Source organism: Pseudorasbora parva, chromosome 9 (assembly GCF_024679245.1).
Source record: "Pseudorasbora parva isolate DD20220531a chromosome 9, ASM2467924v1, whole genome shotgun sequence".
In the NCBI taxonomy this organism is placed as follows: Eukaryota; Metazoa; Chordata; class Actinopteri; order Cypriniformes; family Gobionidae; genus Pseudorasbora; species Pseudorasbora parva.
Genome location: NC_090180.1, coordinates 31,183,541 through 31,192,872, shown reverse-complemented (window position 1 = coordinate 31,192,872; position 9,332 = coordinate 31,183,541). Strand labels below are relative to the sequence as shown.

Below are 9,332 nucleotides of genomic sequence, written 5' to 3'. Positions count from 1 at the left end.
CGGTGACTTTGAGATTTATCAATATGGACGTTGGCGTACGGCACGCTCAAATCCTACGCCAGCTCAGGAGGTGGTGTACGCACGTTTGAGTTAGTGTGAAAATGCGCAGAAAAACAATTCCTAACACCACAAAACGCACTGACAAAGATATGCTATATTATGACCCACTGTTAAAAACCACAAAAACAACATTCAGTGTTTATTTTTGTGCAACATGAACGTCAATGTTTAATTTGTGTGACTTTACCAAAGCGTTTGATTTGTAGGCATATGTATTCCTCCAGTCGCGAGCCTGTGCGCTTTATTTGACGTTACAGGCCCGCCTGTACGGCAGCTGCGCACGGACTGGGACTAAAATAATTCAGACTGACAAAATAAAAAAATGACCTTCTTCTTTTAAATAATAATAAAATCAATAAAAACGACATTCTTCTTCTGAACAACAAGCGTCATTAAGAATAAAAATCATAATAATAATAAGAATCTTACAAATTGTCATGTAATTATTAATGTGAATGAATGGTAGTACTCCACATCACATCATCATCACTATTGTACACCCCAATACATGTGCCGTGATACGAAATTAAATGCTAATTGTTTCAAAACGTGCTGTAAAATAATGCATTGTGATGGTAATTTATCATCCAAACAGCTATTTAAACTGCTGGAGTGCGCTTCTCAACCTCCACACTATTAACAGTACTCGTAATTTGGGTCCATATTTTGTTTTTGTAGGTGCCTTTAATCCCACTCTTTAAACTCCCAAATAAAACAATTTCGTTTCTTTTTTCACTTCCCTTGTGATGGTCTCGATGGGCGCGTCTCAATCATCTCAATAGTTCAGTAGTCAGAGCACTGATCAGGGAGTCAGCCCATTGACTTATGTCCTAGTCAGTGCCCTGACTAGTGGAGTAGTGAGATGATTGAGCGCGCCCGATCTCCACGTCGAAGAAGTTTCGCTTCTTTGCCGTCTTCTGTTTGTCCATGACGTAAAATGAGGGCATGGGAGAGGCAGAGACTTGAATATATAGGGGCGTGTTATTCTAATGACGATCGTTTTCAGCCGCCACATTTATTAAGGGCAAGTATTGCGTACACCTGGATTGCAGAAGTACGCACAGCTTCATAAATCAGGCGGTGAGAGGAGTGTAAGCATAATCTTACGCCAACATATACACCAGTTTCTATGCAAGATTGATAAATGAGGGCCATTGGCCCTCATTTATCAAAAGTGCGTACACCAAATTTCCAGCGTACACCTTGCGTACACCCAAACGCACGCTGACTTTGAGATTTATCAATATGGACGTTGGCGTACGGCACGCTCAAATCCTACACCAGCTCAGGAGGTGGTGTACGCACGTTTGAGTTAGAGGGAAAATGCGCAGAAAAACAATTCCTAACACCACAAAACTCACTGACAAGATAAGCTATATGACCCACTGTTAAATACCACAACAACAACATTCAGTGTTTATTTTTGTGCAACATGAACGTCAATGTTTAATTTGTGTGACTTTACCAAAGCGTTTGATTTGTAGGCTTATGTATTCCTCCAGTCGCGATCCTGTGCGCTTTATCTGACGTTTCAGGCCCGCCTGGCCCGGCAGCTGCGCACGGACTGGGACTAAAATAATTCAGACTGACAAAATAATAAAAATGACCTTCTTCTTTTAAATAATAATAAAATCAATAAAAACGACATTCTTCTTCTAAATAACAAGCGTCATTAAGTATAATAATCATAATAATAAGAAGAAGAATCTTACAAATTGTCATGTAATTATTAATGTGAATGAATGGTAGGCTACTCCACATCACATCGTAATTTGGGTCCATATTTTGTTTTTGTAGGTGCCTTTAATCCCACTCTTTAAACTCCCAAATAAAACAATTTTAGGGTTTTTTTCCACTTCCCTGGTGATGGTCTTGATGGGCAATCTTGATGATTGTCTCAATCATCTCACTAGTTCAGTAGTCAGGGCACTGATCAGGGAGTCAGCCCATTGACTTATGTCCTAGTCAGTGCCCTGAGGCAAACAAACTCACAAACTCTTTCAAATGGACACGTATGTTCACAATGGGAATTTGCATTAATCAAGTCACACACACACACGATTAACAAAGATACACACTATATAGGCCTACACGGTGCTTTAATTTCAGGAAGAATTCTAGTAATCAAATGTAATATAACACTGCAAAGTTTATCATAGATAGCACATTAATGCTTATTAAAGCTGAAGTTATTCATACAAGAGCTGTGAGTGATTTTCTCTTTGCATTTGGTTGTTTAATTCGCAATAATTCGTCAACATGTTTATTTACACCGCTGCCTCTTTAAGACAGATGTGCAGATCTATAGGCGACTGATAATAGGCAGATGCACTGCATTTTCTCCCGACTATATCCATAATAACTACGTCCATTTTAGACACAAATTGTGTTTAAGAGACTCTCCAAGCCGGTCATTTTGACATAGATGTTTGAGTACATTTGGTCGTTAAGACGCAAGTGTGAAACCGAAAGTGTGATTTGCTCGTCTCGCAATTGTGGCTGTTTCAGAGCGCGCGCCGACTTGGGAACAATCTCTTGCGCACATTTTTGTGCTTTTAATCGCTTTTAAAATTGGTTCTTCACATTTTAATAAATTGCAGTGTTCTTTATAGAAGCGCCTAAAAAAGACATACACGCAGAAGTCCTTCGACCAGCTGTTGGATTCCTACATTGGGCCAAACAGGTCCATTTTGGTTTACCTTCTAGAAAGTGTTGAGGGAAAGCCTAGACGCACCCAATATAGACACATTTGTTGAACGGGTCGGTATACCCACAATGGACCTGAGACCGGAGAAATCCGGTGGTGTTTAAGGTTATTAGAAAACAACATGGCTTATCAGGGAAGCGGCAGTTTGAGTGTAGATAAGGAGATAATGAAAACTCTTGGAGTGAACATTAAAGATCTCCTCCTTAGCTTGCATAACAAAGGTGTAGATTTTGAGTGGAACAATGATAACATTCTAGCTTGGTTCCAGACTGAGGGCCGAAAATTGGAAACAAAGACTCCTTTGTTCTGGTCGCGATCGTTTATCTGCTAAATGATTTGGCAACTATTGCAGAAAACAAACGTGTAATAGCCAATATAAAAGAGCTAGAAACGCAACGATCAGATGTGGTAAAAAAGCTAAGAGCGCAGGTCGAAGCATCTGTGCATGATGAACAAACATGGGCAAGACAGGGCAGCGCGATGGAATCACAAATGAAAAAGCTTGAAAAGAAGCTTAAATTAGACAAAGATTATACATCTGCGCTTGAGGATTTTTGCAAATCAGCAGGATTTCCTGTATCTGCGGTAGTCGCGGCGATAAGCAGTAAAATTGGTAGCGGGCGAAATAGCGATAGCAACGAAGATGATGTTGCAGTTCTGTCAAGCAGTTTGCAAGGCCATCTGGACCTGAGAGAGCGTGAGCTTTCTCCAGGACCTGCGAATGAGCAAAAAATACCCGATGATCCAAAACAACGCAATCCCATAATAACTCAATTTAATTCAGGCTCGGTTCTCCCCGAAAACCAGTGAAAATGCAGATGATGAAGTCACTACCATTAGCCGCCCTTTAACTTGCGAAGAATGCACTAAACACAAAGAAGTTGTGCCACGAAAAGGTCCTTTCCAACTCTACTGGAACAACTTAATGTTACAGGCATCGGTGTACAAATTAGAGGTCAGAGATGTTTGGCAAGTAGCCCTCCTTACCATTCCAGACGAGCTAAATCCAAAAATGCCCAGCGAGAAATGAGAAATCATAATCAAACAGGAAGATGAGAATGACTGAGAAGTGTAAATATCACAAGGAGACCATAGCAGACAGATGGTGCCGAAAACCGGGATCCCCTGCAGTAAATTTTCTGAAATTCATCAGAATGAGGACATTTTTTCACAGTTGATCTCTTGTGTATGGATTGTTAGGGGTTAACAGCTTATGACCCAGGACCAGTAGTGAAGAAATGAAGACAGAGTCAGGATTGCAATTAAATAAAAGAAAAATTTACTTAAGAATAGTTTGCAGTTTCAAAAGCAGAAGCCAGCTTCAAGTCTCACAAGGAGTTCGTAGGCCGCGCTCCCTCTCTCACCGTCTCGTTGCCTCGCCCTCTCGTACATACAATTGTCCCAACAGTTATACCGTTTTCAAGGTCTTATCCACGTCATTACTGCGATGTGGATGGTTCTGATTGGCTCAGAGACAATGCACAGTCATGGTAAATTTCCACTCGAGTCAGTTAATCTGATGCACGTTTCCACTGACGTGTCACTTGTTGATGCTTTCACCCAGAATTAGGCCCGTGGTGACCTTCCAGATCTGGAGTAGGCGCCAGCTTGCCCAGAACAACAAGTCCACCCATCTCTTAGGGTGCCCACTGTACACCATTCTGATCTGTAACACAGAATATTGCGCACATACACAGATACACAGTCTCTCCAAGGTCGGAGCTGATTAAGCTCCAGTTCTAACCAGTTCTTACCAAAACATACTGATAACATGTGCTTTCTTTCAGTGAGAGGTACACACAATAGTACAGGCAATATTCATCTTGAGTCTTTAGTGTTGCAGTAAAAGGAAATATAAAAGAAATAAAACATAATAAATTAAATGAAAGAGAAATCCATATTTCATATCTGGAAGCCGGGCTAAGTGAGCAAACGCTGTTACTACACTCCTGACATGTTAGGGGTGTGTGATACCTCAAATCCAAACACATGACCTTGTTGCCAGTGTTTAGTGACACATCACACATCTCTAGGCCAGACCCTCAGTCACTCCTCAGAGACCAAATACACACTTTAGAAAACAAGAAACTAAAACAAAATCATAACTGGATAGAATCATTATGATATTATAGGTAATATAGGAAGATGAATATTAATTAAGGTTTTGATTATGAAGTTATAGGATATAAATATATACAGGTATATTGAAGCGGCAGTGGATTTCAGAATCCCCCCTTCAGGATTAAAGCTGGCCTTCTGACTAAGGAATGGGTAAGTCTGTTTTGATTGTTTATGAATTGCATTCCTCCAAGAAGAAGGTTTTAATCAGCTTCAATAGTCCCATTACTGTACAATCCAAGAATATTCCGAATATCACCTCGGGACGGAAGGGAAAATTTCTGATAAAAGTGACATATTGTTTGCTTTATGGAGCGAAAAATTTGAGCCTACCTTGTTCAAACTTAAGAAAGAGTATAAGAGTATACATGGTGAAATAATTGAAGCTTTAAACTTCATTAATTTTACATGGCTACATGATGATGTGACACCATTTCTATTATTAAGCCTAGAGGCTAAATGTGAAGAAGTGCATTCTAAAAATGCTGAAGTAGAAAAGTCTGAGGCAAAGATTTAAGATCTTCAAGCACAGCTAAATAAATTACTAACTGAGCTGTTAGCCCTGAATGAAACGTGTAAAAATCACAAGGAGACCATTGCAGATCTCAAGGCTAAGCTAATAGCTACAAAGTTCACCCCCAAAACGCTTAACAGCGATGGGACTAAAACGCATGTTCACTTCTTAGATGAGGTGACTCGCTCTAATGAATCTGAAACGGTTAATTCAGAAAATGCATGTGCAACTCGAGGAAGTGTGCCTATTTCAGTTCTTAAGGTGATGCAGCACCGCAATAGCGCAGAGTCATGTACCAGTACGCATGGTGTTCAGGCATTAGAGTGTCATAAAAATCCTCAAAATCCAGGAGAACATAGCAGACAAACCTATGGCAAAGAGAACAGGTTTTGCAGTTCCTGTCAGAAAATAGGCCATTCAGAGGTAACATGCTGGTCACTGGGCAGATGTCGACCTCCACCTTATTTTCAAAAAAATAGGAAATTTCTTTCTAAGGGCAAAGATTATCGCTCATTTGCAGGTACAACTCTCAGTGAGTTAACTGCATTGTTCATGCAAGGCCTTCAGCTATTAACCTCACTGGCTAGTGGGCTAGCAGACTAATAGCAGTGAGTTGAATCATTAAACATCCAAATTGCAATGATCCTGTTTGTATTTTCAAAGTTGTAATTGTACTAAACACATTGTGCGCATTGAACACACATTATAGTTGTTTGTGTTGTAGTGGACAGCAGAACTCCAGGGCCCAGTTTATGGCCGGGCCCCTCTTTGCCCAAAACAGTGGACAAAGGTTTGCTCCATTTTGATTGGATCTTGTTGGACTAGCACAAACAAGATGTCCAACGCCATCAGATAAAGATGCTTGGACAACATCCAGATACCTCTTTGAGGGCAAGAAGAAGACCTCTAGTACCAAGCCCAGAAGGACAGGACTTCTCATTGGTCCACATGCAGTTCTGCCCTTCACCCATCTAGAGACGGATCCCTAATGTCCTGATTTGTGACGGCCATAAACATTCCTCGGGACCTCAGCAGTAGTGGGTGAAACAAAGAAAGACCAAAACTGATCCATCCAAATCCATTCACAACTATCTTTGGAAACCTTAATACTGATGTAAACTACACATATCCATCTCATACTTATTCAGAGAAATAAGTATTCTCAGTGACAGCTATTTGTAATGCAACATCTTCCACAAATTCAGCTGTTAATGAACAAATTAATGAACACATGACAGTTCAATCTTTTTCCATCATGTTGGGTGTCTATTTGCTCAGTATATTGCCAAGGGTATTCTGATGGTGGTTTGGAAAGTGAGAAATGCATTAATGAACTTTAAAGACCCTTTAAAGACTTCTAACTGTGTACAGTATGCAAATGAGTTCCACAGGGGAAAGAAGGGTGGGCCACACTGTTTGCCCTCTCTGATGCCAGCAGCCAATAGCAACACTGGAATGGAGAAGCACCAAATTGCAATCTCCTCCTATTCGGAAAAGGATAAAGGTACCCTTTCAATAGACACTCCTTGTTCTGAGTCTCCTCCACGTGAGAGACAAACAAGTTCACCAAGTTCTGAGTCTGTCCGCCGAGGATTAGATTGTGACAGAGCAACCAAGTTCTGAGCCTATGGTTTAACCAGAGAGACAACACAAGATCCGAGGAATCTACAGCTTGTGAGGCAGCAACAGATACGACAACGTTCTGAGCCTCCAGCCTGTGAGGAAAGAGACATTAACCAACACTACTTTCAGAGTTTTAGTCCAGCGTCTCGACTACAGCACGTCCCGAGTCTCCATGCTAAAGAGACCAGAGCAGATTGACCAACTTCTGAGTGTCTGGTCCAAAGAGGCAGAAGACACACAAAGACATTTGCAACAAGGTTAAGCTCAGGAGAGCAAACCTTCCTTCGTCTGCGTGTTCCAGGTTAAGGACCTTCTGCACCTACTTCAGGGCCTAATCTGCAGGTTCCAGATTTTAGGACCTTTAGGTGCCCCAGGAGATCAGCATCCCACAGATCTTCGTGTTCAAGGCTGTTGAAACAGATTCCAGCTCCTTTCTTCACTGCACTGTCTCCCAGCAAAACCAGTGGAAGAAGTCATCACCATCGGACTGCTTACTCAACCACGTGGAACGTAAATATCACTTAACCAAACCTCTTTCTAGAGACATTGGCATTGTTGTATATTATCAGTGTATGATTTTCTAATTTACATTAGAGGAAATATAACTGATCCTAGTTCATAACAAATAATCTTTTGTTTATTTGTCTAATGCATAATAAGGTTCTTCACCTTAGTTTCAGAGAAACAACAGTTTATCTTTCCATAAGATAACGTGACTCTTCTATAGCCACACTTAACTTACTCACATGTATTTTATGCATTTTACGCACTGTATTCCTTTATCATTCGTTGTATTCATTTAGTAGTTGTGTTAATTGTTCTGTTTATCTTTTGTTAATAAAATCTATTTTATTACAATTGTGTCTTCCTTGTGCTGATAAAGCAGAAAAGGCTCTACAAGTTAGAAATCTCACCAATCTTTCAGATAAATCAGCTGACCAACTCTTCCCCCTTTACATTTATTATAAATGACTGGACAGCCTCCTGTTCGGAGTGTTCTGCAGCCAAGGTAAAAGACCTTGACTAGTGTCCCAAACTAAGAGGGGGGAAGGTGGTCATCTGATGTACTCATAACCACACCTTAAGTGACGTGTGATCCAAAAATCACAACATCAGCGGTGACGTGAGTACCAATCACTACCTTACTTAGTGTCCTTGCGGGTGGACAAAAGTAAAAATCACTACAGTGTTAATAAATACACATAGATTAGTTAAGTTTATTCTTTAAAACACATGATTGCTTTACTGTAAGTGTTGTATGAAACACTTAGGATAAAGGTTGTAGATGCTATGCATTCTAGGCATCTTGTGAAAATTGGAGTAACTTTAATACAGGAATTGCATAGCAATTTCAAGTTTCACGTGTTTCTATGTTGAATTAGTTTGCCTCCTATGGAAAACTCTGCTATTTTCTATATAGCTGAAGTAAAACCATGTACAGGAGCATAGAATTGCCATTTTGGCTACAATGTAATTTACAATTGCATTAACCATGAAAATGCTTTCATCACAGCAGGATTCATTCACTCTGACTTTTGCACTTTATCATGCTCCTTAACACAAACATTGGTGGGGGAGATGTTGAGCCAACCACACCTCTCTCACATTCTCATGCTGGCTGCCTGTTCAACAGGACCAAATTTGCATCACAATTGTAAACCCTCCTCGCCATGTTTGGTCATGATTTACACATAGCCACAGCTAAATGCATTCACATAGATTTGATCTTCACACACAAAGTCAAATCTATATCTGCAAAAATTCTTTACATCTAGGCTGTATTGTACTGAATTTCTTCCAGTTATTGTTTTTCTTTGATTTACTAATTCAGTTAGTTATTATTTGTCTCACCAAGTTAAATATCAAAATTTGCGTTAGTATTTCTCATTCTTACCTAAGTGCAAACATTTATTTTATCATTGTATTGTTACAATGCATTTGATTTGAAACATTTCTTAAACGTCTTTGATTATTTGAATTTTGGCCATTTGACTTGGAACAATTGAACCTCTGTATTTGGTTACACTGAATATTTTGTTGATACTCTTCATGAAAAAAGGGTTTAAAACCAGCAATGATTGTTGTTTTGTTATAATGCAATTTATTTTTAATGTTGCCAGAAACAATGTAAGAGCTTGTGAGATCTTCTTTTATTCTCAACCTTGAGCACTTTATTAAGTATATCGATTTAATTGTTTATTGCCAGAGACCATTTTAATCTGACCATATCAAACTTCTGACCAATGACAAATGCCATGTATGCTTTTGCTTTTTGTGGTGCTATATGTTCTTTTAATCACAGGATCCCTG

At 39.7% G+C, this 9,332-nt stretch overlaps 1 protein-coding gene across 1 annotated transcript in view; it reads right to left on the bottom strand.

Annotated features, from left to right (window-relative positions):
* Nucleotides 1-9,332, bottom strand: part of LOC137088868 (alpha-2-macroglobulin-like protein 1) — a 74,689-nt gene that overhangs the window by 12,144 nt on the left and 53,213 nt on the right. The window lies entirely within an intron of this gene.